This window comes from Staurois parvus, unplaced genomic scaffold (genome assembly GCF_062004578.1).
Source record: "Staurois parvus isolate SC_StPar_1 unplaced genomic scaffold, SC_StPar_1.0 ptg000262l, whole genome shotgun sequence".
Classification (NCBI taxonomy): domain Eukaryota; kingdom Metazoa; phylum Chordata; class Amphibia; order Anura; family Ranidae; genus Staurois; species Staurois parvus.
In genome coordinates, this window is record NW_028318058.1 from 6,300,105 (window position 1) to 6,315,093 (window position 14,989).

Below are 14,989 nucleotides of genomic sequence, written 5' to 3' on the forward strand. Positions count from 1 at the left end.
CCCGGCCGTCATTTTCCTATAGGCCAGGCGGCGGGAAGTGGTTAATATTTTAATTCACTATCCCTATGGCTAGGTTTACCTTGCTGCGATTCGATTTTGATGTGACTTTCAGTGTGATTATGTAGTGCAACTTGGATGCAGCTTGGATAAGGTTCTGTGGGGACGCGACTGCTGAAATTGCACCAAAGTAGTACAGGGACCTTTTCCAAAATTAAGCTGTGCTGAGCATTGATGTGAATGGGAACCATTGAAAACAATGTGATTTCTATTGTCATTCGACTCAAGTAGCATCTGAAATCGCACTAGTATGACTGGAGTCTAAATAAGCACCAGGTGCTTTACTAAACAGGAAGCAGAGCTTACTTATGAAATTAGTAAATATTGCTTCCTCCATCTATTTATGTAATTCACAGGGTTGAATACATTCATAAAGTCATCCAGGAGATGCAAGTAATGTGCACGTTACACTTAATTCATTAGTGTCCTTTACTAGGTCCGATTCTGTAAAATCTCAGTTCTCTACTGTTTAGCCACTGCCCACATGATACAGCTTCCTTTACTCTGTCCTAAGATGTCAGGGGAAATATATAAAGACTTATATGGTGCTGACTACATAATATAAAAGATGGTTGGAAGAATGTGGGTAGTGGAAGAATTGCAGGGAAGTCTAAAGTTTTACGGAAGAAGATCTGGCAAGGATGTCACAGGATATCGCCAAAGCTGCAGAAAGTGCTTCCTAATACATATTTACCTTGTTTTTCCATGCACATCTTTAAAAAAAAATCTAAACAAACTACTAAACTCTTTCTGGCAATTTTATTTTTTAGATTTGCAATTTTAAAAAGATTTAAATTGCAGCCCTTTTCACCCACAAATGTGCATATTACTGTGCCTTCAGTTTAAAGGCTAAGTTCACCGTTAAGGAAAAATGAATATATTCACATATTTTTGCATTAAAAAATGTGCATATATTCTTCCTAATGATGTCTGCCAAGCATTGCACCCACAAACGGGATTTTGGGTGCAATGTCAGGATCCAGCACACTCTCCCTCCAGCTTTCTGCCTGAACCTCCATACTGGTTTTCAGTCAGGAAACTGGAGGAAGAGTGAATAAAGTATGAGCATGCTTATCAGCAGACTTGTATTCCTTTGAGAACTACAAGCCATCTGCCGCAGTGGCAGACAGGAATTGTAGTTTTTTTTATTCAGAGATCCCTGTGAATGAATGATGCGGGGATGTGTGTTGAGCCCTGCACAGCCGCACCAATTTTAAATGTGACAGCGGCTGTGGGGGAGAAGAATCCCTGCCTATTACATGGGGATGGAGGACTCTGGGTGGGGGAGGGAGCATGCTACCCCCTTTATATACAGGTGTAACATGTTCTAAAGATGAACTTAGCCCTTAAAGAGAACTAATTTGTAAGAATCTGAATTCTATTATAATTGTGCAGTCTTACCTCCAGTGATAGGTGCCATCTGTACACTTCTTTTCCTGCCATAGCAAAATTATCAGCCCAGTGTTGGTCTGTAAGTCCCTCATGGAGACTGTTTCTTGCCCGAGCTCAGCTTTAATAATTGTCACATTGTTTGGGTTGAGGGTCAAACTATCAATCAAAAACCTATAGCTTATTTTCATGTGATCCGAACAGCATGTTTGTTTATATGAAAGTTTTTTTTGAAGTGTCTGTTACCAGCACTGAGCTCAGGCAGGTGATAGGACAGCTTTACAGGCTGACATTTCTGCTTTAACATGGAGAATTCAAGTGATTAAAAGTAAGTCACTTTTGAGAGGCAGCCTGCTCTATTTTCTAGAGGGTAGATTTAGATTAGTACAGATGCTCTTTGGAGACTTATTCTCTGTAACCACTTGCCCTCCAGAGGATTTACCCCCCTTCCTGACCAGGCTATTTTTTGTGATATGGCGCTGCATTACTTTAACTGACAATTGCACGGTCATGCAATGCTGTACATAAATGAAATGTCATTTTTTTCCCCCACAAATAGAGCTTTATTTCAATGGTATTTGATCAGCTCTCCGTTTTTTTTATTTATTGCGCTTTAAACAAAAAAAACAAACCATTTTGGAAAAATTTTTTTGGACACTTTGCAATATTAACATATCTAACATATCCAATAAACAAAATTTAAAAAATCGAATTTTGTCATAAATTTAGGTCAAAATGTATTCTGCTACATCTTTGCTAAAAATAAATCCCAATACATATAAATTAATTGGTTTATGTGAAAGTTATGGTGTTTAAAAATGGTGGTATATATAATGGAATTTTTATTTTTATTTTTTTTTATACTAGTAATGGCAGTGATCAGCAACTTCTAGCAGGATTGTGGTGGTCATTCTGATACTGGGTGGGAACTAACTGCCACTGACATCCCCATTGACACTAATACAGTGATCAGTGCTAATGAGAAGCACTAACACTGTACTAATGACACTGGGCAGGAAGGGGTTAACATCTGGGATGATCAAAGGGTTAATTGTGTGCTGTGTGTGTTTTACATTATGTGCTGTGTGCGTTTTACTACGGAGACATGCTGCTTTGTATTTCTCTGATGTGCAGAGGAATACAAAGCAGCATGACCTTGCTGACAGGAGAGAGACCTGTCAGATTTCCCCAGCGATCACCAGGGAATCGACGGCCGGGACCCAGTGATTGACATCTCTAGCCACCAATAGCGGCGCGGGTAGGGCGGCGCACGTGCACCCCCTATGCTGAAATGCAAATTCTGTATATAAATGATTTCTGCCCTGTAGCAGTACTTCTACTATAGGGAGGTGGGCAAGCGGTTAAGTAGTCTTTGGGAAAAGTTTATCATCTACAACTTTGTGTGTCATAAACTTTCTTCCTACCTAGAATGGTTGAGATAACAACTAGTCCTAATGGAACAATAACAAGAAGAGTTATGATTGTGTTGCCATATATTTGACTCTAAACAGATTTGGCAATAGGTCTTTGGAAGCAAAATTAGGCATTTCATTCACACTTTCCTCAAGATGCAAAATAAATTCAGTAGTTGATTTTTGGAGCCCATTATTGACACAATGCTTTGTCGAAAATATGGATGTATCAGAAAAATGCAAGTGTTCATTATCTGTTCACTGTCAAATACTTGACTTTAACTGTACTGTATATGACCATCTCTCAGGTAATACAACATGTAAATTCTTTAGTCTATATTTGCTGGGTAGTAAAATACTCTGTGACACAGTAGAAAAGGAGCCTGCTGTAAAACCATGTCTGCACATCAAAACACCTCAATATTTTTTAACAATCATAGAAGTCACTGAAGCACAAGATATAATTTATAACTCTACACCTGAGCACCACCTATCCTAATTTTTCCCCAGCTTAATGAAATGATACTTCATTTCAGTTCCTACATTGATTGCTGTGTAGTGAATATAATTTAGCAAGCTTCTTGGACTGCATATCAATTAAACTGAGGTCTGCAAATGTACAGCTGGATGTAATTGCACATCAAAATGAGAAGATGTACTAGTCAAATCTCTTAGAATACTGTTCGCAATTTTTAAAGGGATTTATCTTTTTTTAGTTTAATAGATTTTTATCTCAAAAGAAGTTGAAATATTTAGGCCATTGCATAGACAGACTGATTGGTATTACATCTGTTATGCATATAATGAAATATTCGGATGCAATACATTGACAACCAAGATAATGTCAAAATGTTGGCCTGCATATCAGAATTTGTAATAATTGATAGAAAAAGAGTTAAAGGAAAAGGGAGAAAAAGAATAGGGCAGGAAAGAAAATATGTACTAGAGCCAACGTTCATATGTCGCATACTGTAGGTCCCTGGTCAAAGGAAGAAAATGAGAGACCCGTGGATCCCATATCTATGAAACTTGGGTACTATATCAATAAGTTTCACTGTCAGGCTTCTCATATAAGAGGTCCAGTGTAACCTATTTTTCATTGCCATTGAAGAGAGAGAGTTTGACTGCCAGGCTTTAGCTATAGTTTGCTTGGTTGGTGAGAGAACGTGTCATTGATTTGAATTCACTTTTTGAGAAGCTGTCCAGTTTGAGAGCAATGCTTCTCCAGGTGTTTCAGGACCAATGATACCAAGGTGGCCAAAATGTCATAGGTCCATGAGATGCTGGGCAAAGTCAAATGGTAGAAAATTAGAGATCCATGGATGCCATATCTTATCTATGGATAAACATAGATAACATGTTATTAATTTGATTTGACATGTTGAGAGACCGTCTGGTCTGAGTAATTCTTGTTGCAGGAACACTGGTACCAAAGTTGCCAACATGTTATAGACCTGAGTCCACAGTGTGTGGACAGGTAGGTCCACCATATATAGCTAAAGGTCCCAGGTTTTATCCTCTTTTTTTTTTTTTTTTGTCTTTTTTTTTTTTTTAACCTGATTGTGCAAATTTATGGCAAGTAAATATGCTGCTAAATTTGAACACTCCTGGCAAAATTACATTGTTATTTTTTAAATGAAAAGTAGTGAAAACTACTGCAAGAAAAACACATTAGAATAACATTTCCTGTATTGTCCAGGTTCATTTTATTTTATGAACCTTAAAGCATAGAAACAGAAAATAGTAATTGGGTATTGTGCAAAAGTTTGGACACCTAATTAAGTCAGTATTTACTTAGCCCTCCTTTTGACACAATTCATAGCTTTTTTTTTATTCCTGCTAAAGAGATGTTTTTCCACTTTTCTTTAGCTTTCAGTGTTTGAAGTAGCTCATGGGGGCTTTTGAGAGTTGATGTAGAAACCATCCCCTTTCAGTGTTTGATTTTTGACTGTTTCACATTGACATTCAAAATGTGTTTGTTTTGTATAATGCATTGTTCTCTCCACAAGTACAATGTGTCCTGTGTCACTGGCTGCTACACAATCCCAAAGTCCAATTGATCCACTCCCATGTTTAACAGTTGGCTATTTGTTTTTTTGTTTTTTGTTTTTTTTATTATTAAATACTGTTTTTATTTTTTCCAAACAAACCTTAGGTGATTGTAGCCATGGAGTTTCATTTATACTTTATTAATCCACAGCAATTGTTTCTAAAAGGTTGTGTTTAGACTTGCAGTTGGGGGGCATAAATATAGGTCATTCAGATGTGGTTTGATTGCCATGAATGAGCCAAATGCCAGGCTTGCAGTTTTAGCACAGTATTTCAATTCAAAACCCTGTTTGGCTGTCATGAAAAAAAAAAAAACACATTCAGGAGGCAGCTGTATCTGCATTTTGCAGGCATCATCAGAGGGGGCTCACAGGCTTATTAGAAGGTGTTTATTTCTTGATTAGATACACCATTTCTGGTGGTCATAATAGAGAATTGAGTACAGATCATTGCTTATTTTGATTTTATACTTGTTTTAGTGTAATTAATATCATTGTATCAGAGGAATAAGAGACATTTTTAATGATATTATTGTGCTAATAAAATGTACAGTATACTGTTTAATTACATGAGTGGGTAGTTTTACAAGCCCTTTTGAGTTATTTCTGACACAGCATGCAAAAGCTTCTCTAAAAGTTTTCTTTGGTCTTCCAAATTCTACATGGTCTTCCACAGTTCCCCTTAAAGCAGTAGTAAACTTAGTTTTTTACCTTATATCTACAGGTAAGCCTATAATAAGGATAACCTGTAGGTACTGTAAATATCTCCTAAACTTGTTTAGGAGATATTCACACTGGATGCAGCCAGTGACATTACTGGAGCATGCTGACTTTGCTCTGAGGTGACAGCACAGTGAGAATGCCATTTATTCAGAGTGTTGTGACTCCTGTGCGCATGTGCAAGAGTGATGTCATCGCGACCCAGCCATTCAGATGGCTGGAGCCTGCAAACCTGGAAGGAAGATTAGGTGAATATGGAAGCCATGTCAGCAGTGACAGTGTGCCACTGGAAGGCTTTGTTTTAAGCTATGTCTGCCATAGTGAGCTAGTATGCTAGCATATTATGGCTACATTGTAAGCTCCAAGGATCAGGCCCTCCTTTCCCTCTTGTATTGAACTGCATTGTTGCTGTATTGTCTCCCGTTATATTATAAAGTGCTGAACAAACTGTTGGTGTTATATAAATCCTGTATAATAATAATAATAATAATAATAAAAAACCACTTGGGGTGGGGGTGGCATGTGTTTTTTTGTTTTTTTTCTCTGCAAGAAGTTTACTACTGCATTAACTGCCTTTTTTTAAATATTTACATCAAAGACAGTGGAAAATGCAAGCTGTCTTCGTTGTGCAGTCTTTTTGTAGCCTTCCTTTGCTTTGCAGGTATTGACTAGCTTAATTTTCAGTTCCTCACTTGGAGGAGCTCACGGTTGTTGAATAACAGCCTAACGTTTGGTGTATAAGAGAATTTATTAGGCTCTACAATTGTCATCAGATGACAACTTCTAATAACTATTAAGCCCTAATGATGTAAATCAGGTCAGAGCTTGCAAAAGCAGCATTTATCCCTGGACAAGCGGAAGAGGGTCCAAACTTTTACACATGGCCCCATTTGCTATTTTTTTTGTACTTGTTTTAAAGCTAGATTTCTCTCCTCCTGATAGATTGTGGGTGCTTTAATACTGTGTACTACAGCTCTTCATGACTCCAGCCAAAATATCGTCTGCATCCCAACCCTCAGAGCCAGACAGAAATAAGTCTCTTCTCAAACTGGCCTTATTTTCACCACACAGCCAGTCACAGACTGAAGTCTATCCTTCCTCAACCAATCATTGTGGGAGATTGACAGAAACGTGTACCAAAAGTCTGTCCTGCCTCAACCAATCATTGTGGGAGATTGACAGAAACGTGTACCCTAAGTCTGTCCTGCCTCAACCAATCATTGTGGGAGATTGACAGAAACGTAATAATATTTATATTTATTAATATTAATGTCATCGGAAATGGAAGTTATGAGTGGGTAGTAGGATGTGGTAATTTGTTGCTGTAGAATTTTCGAGCAATAGGGGGAGCAGGAGGGGTGATGGATATGTTCCCTATATTTATATTGTTTATCCCCTTTAGGTTACTAAAAGTATGATTACCTAGGTGAATGATTAGGGCATTTATATATAGAGTTGTTTTTATATGTATTTTAATGTAATTGTAGTCCGCCTTTCCGTATATCGAAGCCGTATCTAGAAGGTATAGGAAGTGGTGGGTGTTGCCATTAGTTAAGATGGAGGCTCGCCCTCTTTGCCAGTGCTGAGAGTAGGATAAGAGGAGCCACACATTAGACGTCCGGAACCCTTGTGAAAAAGTCGGAAGTGACGAAACGCATCAGAAACGTAAGGACGTTACAATAGAGTTTCAAACTGGAAGGAGCGGCACGGCCATCATGGATACTGGAGTTCACCTATGGACTGTGGGAGAGGATGGACGTTGGCGTTTTCTATGTAAGCTGTGAATAAATTTGTGAATTCCTTTTTATATACTCCACTGAGTCTTATATTATCTGCCCCTTTGAGGAACGGGGAAGGTGGATTGGAAGCAGCAGGAAGCTTCCGGAGAGGGGGATATTTTGGATTGCCTTGAAGGAGTTTTTACTCGGTCTGCATTTGAAGAGGGTAATGGTATTTTATACCACAAGAGTGATGGCACTACTCGTTTTGATGCATGTGATCACTATTAGTCCTTATCATCCATGAGAGGGTAATGGTATTCATTACATTTGGATGGTGACATTGGTTGTGGAGTGTTGCACTGAATCACAATTTTTGGAGTGTTGATTTGTCACGGGTGGGAGTATAGGAGGAATCACTTTTAGTCTCACGAGTGTTCTTTTCTGTTGAAACGATAATGCACTATATTTAGTTTATATTTTTTTTGAGGTATCCTGATTTGGGTGTCTTGGATTGAAGAGCAGCAAAGTGGATTTGTCCTCAACGTTTGAAAAAGCACTCTACATGGACTCATATGTGGACATTTGTTGATATATGTTTTTGCACTATTTATGAGGGCAACTGTTGGGGGTGTGACAGAGAGAGCATTGAAAAGATTATATTTTATTTACACTTTCGAGGGTGAGAGTGATACTTTTCGTAGGGATATATAGAGTCTAAATTATATCTATATTTAAAACACCAGGGGGTGTTGGTCACTCTAGGGTGGGGTATTTGGTATTTGGTTTCTGAGTAATTATAATTTTTAGTAAAATGGAAATATTTAATTTTATGGAAAACAGGAAAGTAAATTTAGAAGAAGTGTTCACCACTACACAATCTGTTTTGGATGAAAATTTAGAAGTATTGGTGAAAAAAGTAGGCCATGTAATGGAAAAAAAACTCCAACTCTGGTGGGATATGGTGACCTTCGAAAAATATATTTCGGAAGGGATTGTTCCCCGAAGGCTTAGATGGGAGATAGGACCAAATGATGGTTTATTTGATGAGGCCTCTATGGCAGAGTGGAAAGATTTTCTTCATACATGTGAAAAACAATTGATATACTTACTAATTGAGAGGAAGAAAAGAGGAAGAAAAGAAAGTTGGTGGCAGTAGAATCCAAATTAGGGGAATTAAAGAAAAAAGTGGAAGTATATAAAGAAAGAAAGGAATACAATGATTTAATGAAAATTCTGCATGAACAACTGAACAAAAAAGATGGTGAGATAAAAAAGAAAAAACATAAGAAATTTGTTAGAGACATGGGAGATTTCCAATGTCAGAAGGTATATAAATGGCAGGATGTAAAGACGGGACAGTGTGTCTCAACTGTATCCTCTCCTGCTTCTTCACCTATGGGAGATAAAGCAGGGAATAAGGATGCCCTCCCGTTGGGGGGTGTTTCCAAAAAAGGTCCCCCACCGTATAAAGGCAAACAGAGAGAATATAGATCTCCATTGAAAAATCATGGAAGAAGTAACCAAAGAGGTGGGAGTCCTTCTAGGCAAATGTATAATGTCCCAGTATTTAATAGATTCCAACCTTTTGAAGGATGGAATGGGGAATACTACAGTCCTAGGTATAATCGGAATATGGGAAATGGAAATTTGGGAAATTTTCAAAGTGGATACAGAGGTCATCCACCCTGGGGTCCACCTCCTCAGAGACCACTCAACTTCCCACCTCCACCCCCACCCCCTCAGAGACCATTCAATTGTCCACCCTATTGGGGGAAAGGAGGACCAAGACATCCTCCAAACAATTACAAGGACAATTGGGAGGGACATGTTCCCCAAAATTGGGAAGAGGGAGAGAGGAATTCGGGAAACATGGAAAAGGTGAAAGAGAGCGAAAACAAAAGGAAAAGGAAAGAAACTTAGGAGAAGGGATTTACAATTTAAGTTCCCATCCGCTGACTGAAAATGAAATTAAGGTATTGGATAATGGCTTAAAGTTCGCTCCGAAGGCAAATTTAAATAAGTTCGAAACATATATTGATGTAAATACAGTGGGGATCGAAAGTTTGGGCACCCTAGCTAAAAATTTGTATTAATGTGCATAAAGAAGCCAAGGAAAGATGGAAAAATCTCCAAAAGGCATCAAATTACAGATTAGACATTCTTATAATATGTCAACAAAAGTTAGATTTTATTTCCATCATTTACACTTTCAAAATAACAGAAAACTAAAAAATGGCGTCTGCAAAAGTTTGGGCACCCTGCAGAATTTATAGCATGCACTGCCCCCTTTGCCAAGCTGAGACCTGCCAGTGTCATGGATTGTTCTCAATCATCGTCTGGGAAGACCAGGTGATGTCAATCTCAAAGGTTTTAAATGCCCAGACTCATCTGACCTTGCCCCAACAATCAGCACCATGGGTTCTTCTAAGCAGTTGTCTAGAAAACTGAAAATAGTTGACTCTCACAAAGCTGGAGAAAGCTATAAGAAGATAGCAAAGCGTTTTCAGATGTCAATATCCTCTGTTCGAAATGTAATTAAGAAATGGCAGTCATCAGGAACAGTGGAAGTTAAAGCAAGATCTGGAAGACCAAGAAAAATATCAGACAGAACAGCTCGCAGGATTGTGAGAAAAACAATTCAAAACCCATGTTTGACTGCACGATCCCTCCAGAAAGATCTGGCAGACACTGGAGTTGTGGTCACTATTCCACTATAAAGAGATACTTGTACAAATATGGTCTTCATGGAAGAGTCATCAGAAGAAAACCTCTTCTACGTCCTCACCACAAAAATCATCGTTTGAACTTTGCAAATGAACATATAGACAAGCCTGATGCATTTTGGAATCAAGTTCTGTGGACCGATGAGGTTAAAATTGAACTTTTTGTCCGGAATGAGCAAAGGTACGTTTGGAGAAGTAGGGGCACAGAATTTAATGAAAAGAACCTCTGTCCAACTGTTAGGCATGGGGTTGGATCAATCATGCTTTGGGGTTGTGTTGCAGCCAGTGGCACAGGGAACATCTCACGAGTAGAAGGAGAAATGGATTCAATGAAATTTCAGCAAATTTTGGATGGTAACTTGATGCCATCTGTGAAAAAGCTGAAGTTAAAGAGAGGATGCCTTCTACAAATGGATAATTATCCTAAAAACACCTCGAAATCCACTGGGGATTACATCAAGAGGCGTAAACTGAAGGTTTTGCCATGGCCTTCACAATCTCCTGACCTCAACATCATTGAAAATCTATGGATAGACCTTAAAAGAGCAGTGCGTGACAGACAGCCCAGAAATGAGAACAAGAACTGGAAGACATTTGTAAGGAAGAATGGGCAAAGATACCTCAAACAAGAATTGAAAGACTCTTGGCTGGCTACAAAAAGCGTTTACAAGCTGTGATACTTGCCAAAGGGGGCAGTACAAGATATTAACTCTGCAGGGGGCCCAAACTTTTGCAGACACCATTTTTTTGTTTTCTGTTGTTTTGAAAGTGTAAATGATGGAAATAAAATCTAACTTTTGTTGACATATTATAAGAATGTCTAATCTGTAATTTGATGCCTTTTGGAGATTTTTCCATCTTTCCTTGGCTTCTTTATGCACATTAATACAAATTTTTAGCTGGGGTGCCCAAACTTTCGATCCCCACTGTAGATATATTAGAAAATTGAATATTAAGAAATATTTTGCGTAGCTACCAGGCCCATCCCTATCCGCTAATCATAATAGTAGGTCATTATTTGTGCATAGTGATTTGAGGAATAAATCCACCTTCAATCCTATAAATTCGAAAAATCAGAATTTGGAGGTTTTTAAACAGATGGTGGTTGAGGATCTATATGGATTGAGTCTTCGAAAATTTAGAGAGGAAGAATTATTCCATCAGGGCCTTATGTCACTAAAGAAGAAAAATAATATAGTGATCAGACCAGCGGATAAGGGTGGAGGGGTTGTTATTTTGGATCGAAGCAGTTATGAGGAGGAGATGAGGGTAATTTTAAGTGATACAGAAACATATAAGAGAATAGCCAAAAATCCTATTAACCTCTTGCCGACCGCGCATAGCCGAATGACGGCTTCACCGCGGCCGGCCAGTTCTGAGTGGACGTCATATGACGTCCTCCCAGAACGCGCTCTCCTGCGCGCCCCAGGGGGCGCGCACCCGGCGATCTCCGTGATCGCTGTGTCCTACGGACACAGCTGATCACGTGATGTGGTGAAAGGCTGATCCCACCGGCCTTTTACCACGTGATCAGCGGTTTCCAATGACACGCTGATCACAGGGAAATGCAAGTGCCGGTTCTCGGCTGCACTTTCCTCACGCTGTCAGATCGTGAGGAAAGTACTGCCGAGAACCGGCAGTTGTCAGAGCGGGGATCGGCACCGATCATCAGGGCACTGATGATCAGTGCCCTGATGATCGGTGCCCAGCAGTGACACCCGCAAGTTCCGCCCAGCAGTGCGCCCACTAGCCCCGCCCACCCGTTCCCAGCAGTGCCCCCACCTGTGCCCAGCAGTGCCCCACCTGTGCCCAGCAGTGCACCCACCTGTGCCACTCTGCAGTGCCACCTACCTGTGCCCAGAAGTGCCACCTACATGTGCCCAGCAGTGCCACCCACCTGTGCCCACCCACCTGTGCCCACCAGTGCCACCCACCTGTGCCCACCAGTGCCGCCCACCTGTGCCCACCTACCAGTGCTGCCCACCAGTGCCACCCACCAGTGCAGCCCAGCAGTGCTGCCAGTCAGTGCCACCAGTCAGTGCCCAGGGGTTGTGCCAGTCAGTGCCGCCAGTCAGTGCCCAGAAGTGATGCCAGTCAGTGCCGTCTATCAGTACCCATCATCAGTGTCACCTATCAGTGCCGCCTATCAGTGCTGCATATCAGTGCCGCCTATCCGTGACCCCTAATTAGTGCTGTCTATCAGTGCCGCCTATCCGTGCCACCTCATTAGTACTGCCTATCAGTGCCCTTTAGTGCTGCCTATCAGTGCCCATCAGTGCCGCCTCATCAACGCAAATCAGTGAAGGAGAAAAAATACCTGTTTGAAAAATTTTATAAAAGAAACAAATAAACTTTTTTTTTTTTTTCAAATTTTTTGCACTTTTTTTAATTTATAGCGCAAAAAGTAAAGCGCCCAGTGGCGATTAAATACCACCAAAAGAAAGCTCTATTTGTGAGAAAAAAATGATCAAAATTTCATATGGGTACAATGTTGCATGACCGCGCAATTGTCAATCAAAGTGCGGCAGCGCTGAAAGCTGAAAATTGGCCTGGTAAGGAAGGGGGTATAAGTGCCTGGTAGGCAAGTGGTTAATTTATATAAAAAGCAGCTCCATAAAATAATAAATAAAGCCAAAGAAGATAAGATCTTAAATGAAAAAGAAGCGAGATATCTTATCCCCACATATTGTAAAACACCTTTTATGTACATATTGCCTAAAATACATAAGAGCCTTGAAAAACCCCCAGGAAGACCTATTATAAATGGCATAGATTCCATTCATTCAAGGATTGGGCAATATGTTGATTTCTTCTTGCAGCCAATAGTTAAAAACATGCCCTCATACCTGAAAGATAGCCAGGATGTGATTAACCTTTTGGAAGGAATGGAGGTATCAGAGGAGACCATCTTTATTACTATCGACGTGAATTCGTTATATACTAGTATAAAGCATAATGACGGAATTACAGCTATCAAATGGGGTTTACAGAAATATACGAATCTACATAGAAAACAAAGGAAATTGATCTTGCAGCTTTTAGAATTTAGTATGGGAAGAAATTATTTTTGGTATCAAGGAGATTTTTATGAACAGATAAGGGGTGTTGCAATGGGCGCGAAGTTCGCGCCCAGCCTGGCGAATATTTTTTTGGCAAGGTGGGAATGGAAGGAAATTTATGGAAGACATTGGGAGGGATTAAAGATTTGGAAAAGGTTCATTGATGACATCTTGGTGGTTTGGGAGGGAACGGTGGAAAATTTGGAAAGATTTTTAGATTTTATTGGAAGAAATGAATTTGGATTGGGATTTACACAGAATATTTGTGAACAATCGGCCAATTTTTTAGATCTTAATATCTTCAAATATAATAATAGAATATATTTTAAAACTTTTTTTAAAGAGACAGGAATGGATTTATCCCTTCAAACAGCTGTCATCACCCTCAATGGATTGAGGGAATCCCCAAAGGTCAGTTCTCGAGGATCATGAGGAATTGTTCGAGATTGGAGGATTATATCACACAATCGAATATTATTAAAGAACGTTTTATACAGAAAGGATATGATCCTATAAAATTAGAGAAGATTAGGTTCCAAATGAGTAAAAATTATTTGGGTGAGGGGAAGATCAGAAAAGAAAATAAAGCAAAAGAGGAAAATAAAAAAGTTGAATATGCTTTTATCTCTCGTTTTAATTGCCAGTACAGAGAGGTAGAAAAGATTTTTAATAGGTATTGGCCGATTTTAAAAAAAGATGTCACATTAGGTTCCTTTCTTCCGAGTAGACCACCTTTTATCTATAGGAAAAATAATAATTTAAGGAATAGTTTAGTGAAAGGGGTTATCTCACCTCCCAATCAGAAAAAAATGAGGTTGTTTAATTTGACAGGGTTTTTCCCATGTAAAAAGTGCAAGATATGCAAAACTACGAATATTAAAGACAAAAAGATTGTTGACTTTATGTCATATAGCACGGGGGAAAGATATGAAGTAGAAAAATTTATTACATGTGGTACTAAATATGTCACCTATTTGTTAGAATGTCCTTGTAAATTGCAATATATAGGCAGGACAAAAAGGGCTCTATCTGAAAGATTGAAAGAACATGTAGGAAATATCGCTAAAGGGAAAAGTAACCATAACGTGGCCAGACATTTCAAAAAATTTCACAATTCTGACCCTAGTGGATTGAAGTTCTGTGGGATTGACACGGTAGAATCTCATTGGAGAGGGGGGAATAGAATCCAGATGCTCTCTCGGAATGAAACATTTTGGATTTACCAATTACGCAATTTAAAACCTAGCGGATTGAACATAGAACTAGATCTTAATTGTTTTATTTCTGATTTTTAATATTGATATGGAAGGGGGTGGTTGGCTGTAATTGGAGCTGCGGGAGATAGTGTTAGTTTTTTTTTTTTTTTTTGGACAATTTTGGAATTTCTATGGGTTGTATAAGAATTTTAAACTGCTTTGTGTCCATATTATTTATATGGTGAGAGGGAATTATATATATAATTTTATAACTTTACTATTGTAGTTTATGTAGGTGGTTTCATCTGAGTAAGGTGACCTTAATATCTTAAGTGTAGAAGGTTTAATTTTATCCTGTTTGTGAGTGACAATATTAGGAAGTAATAAGGGAAAATAATATTTATATTTATATTTATTAATATTAATGTCATCGGAAATGGAAGTTATGAGTGGGTAGTAGGATGTGGTAATTTGTTGCTGTTGAATTTTCGAGCAATAGGGGGAGCAGGAGGGGTGGTGGATATGTTCCCTATATTTATATTGTTTATCCCCTTTAGGTTACTAAAAGTATGATTACTTAGGTGGATGATTAGGGCATTTATATATAGAGTTGTTTTTATATGTATTTTAATGTAATTGTAGTCCGCCTTTCCGTATATCGAAG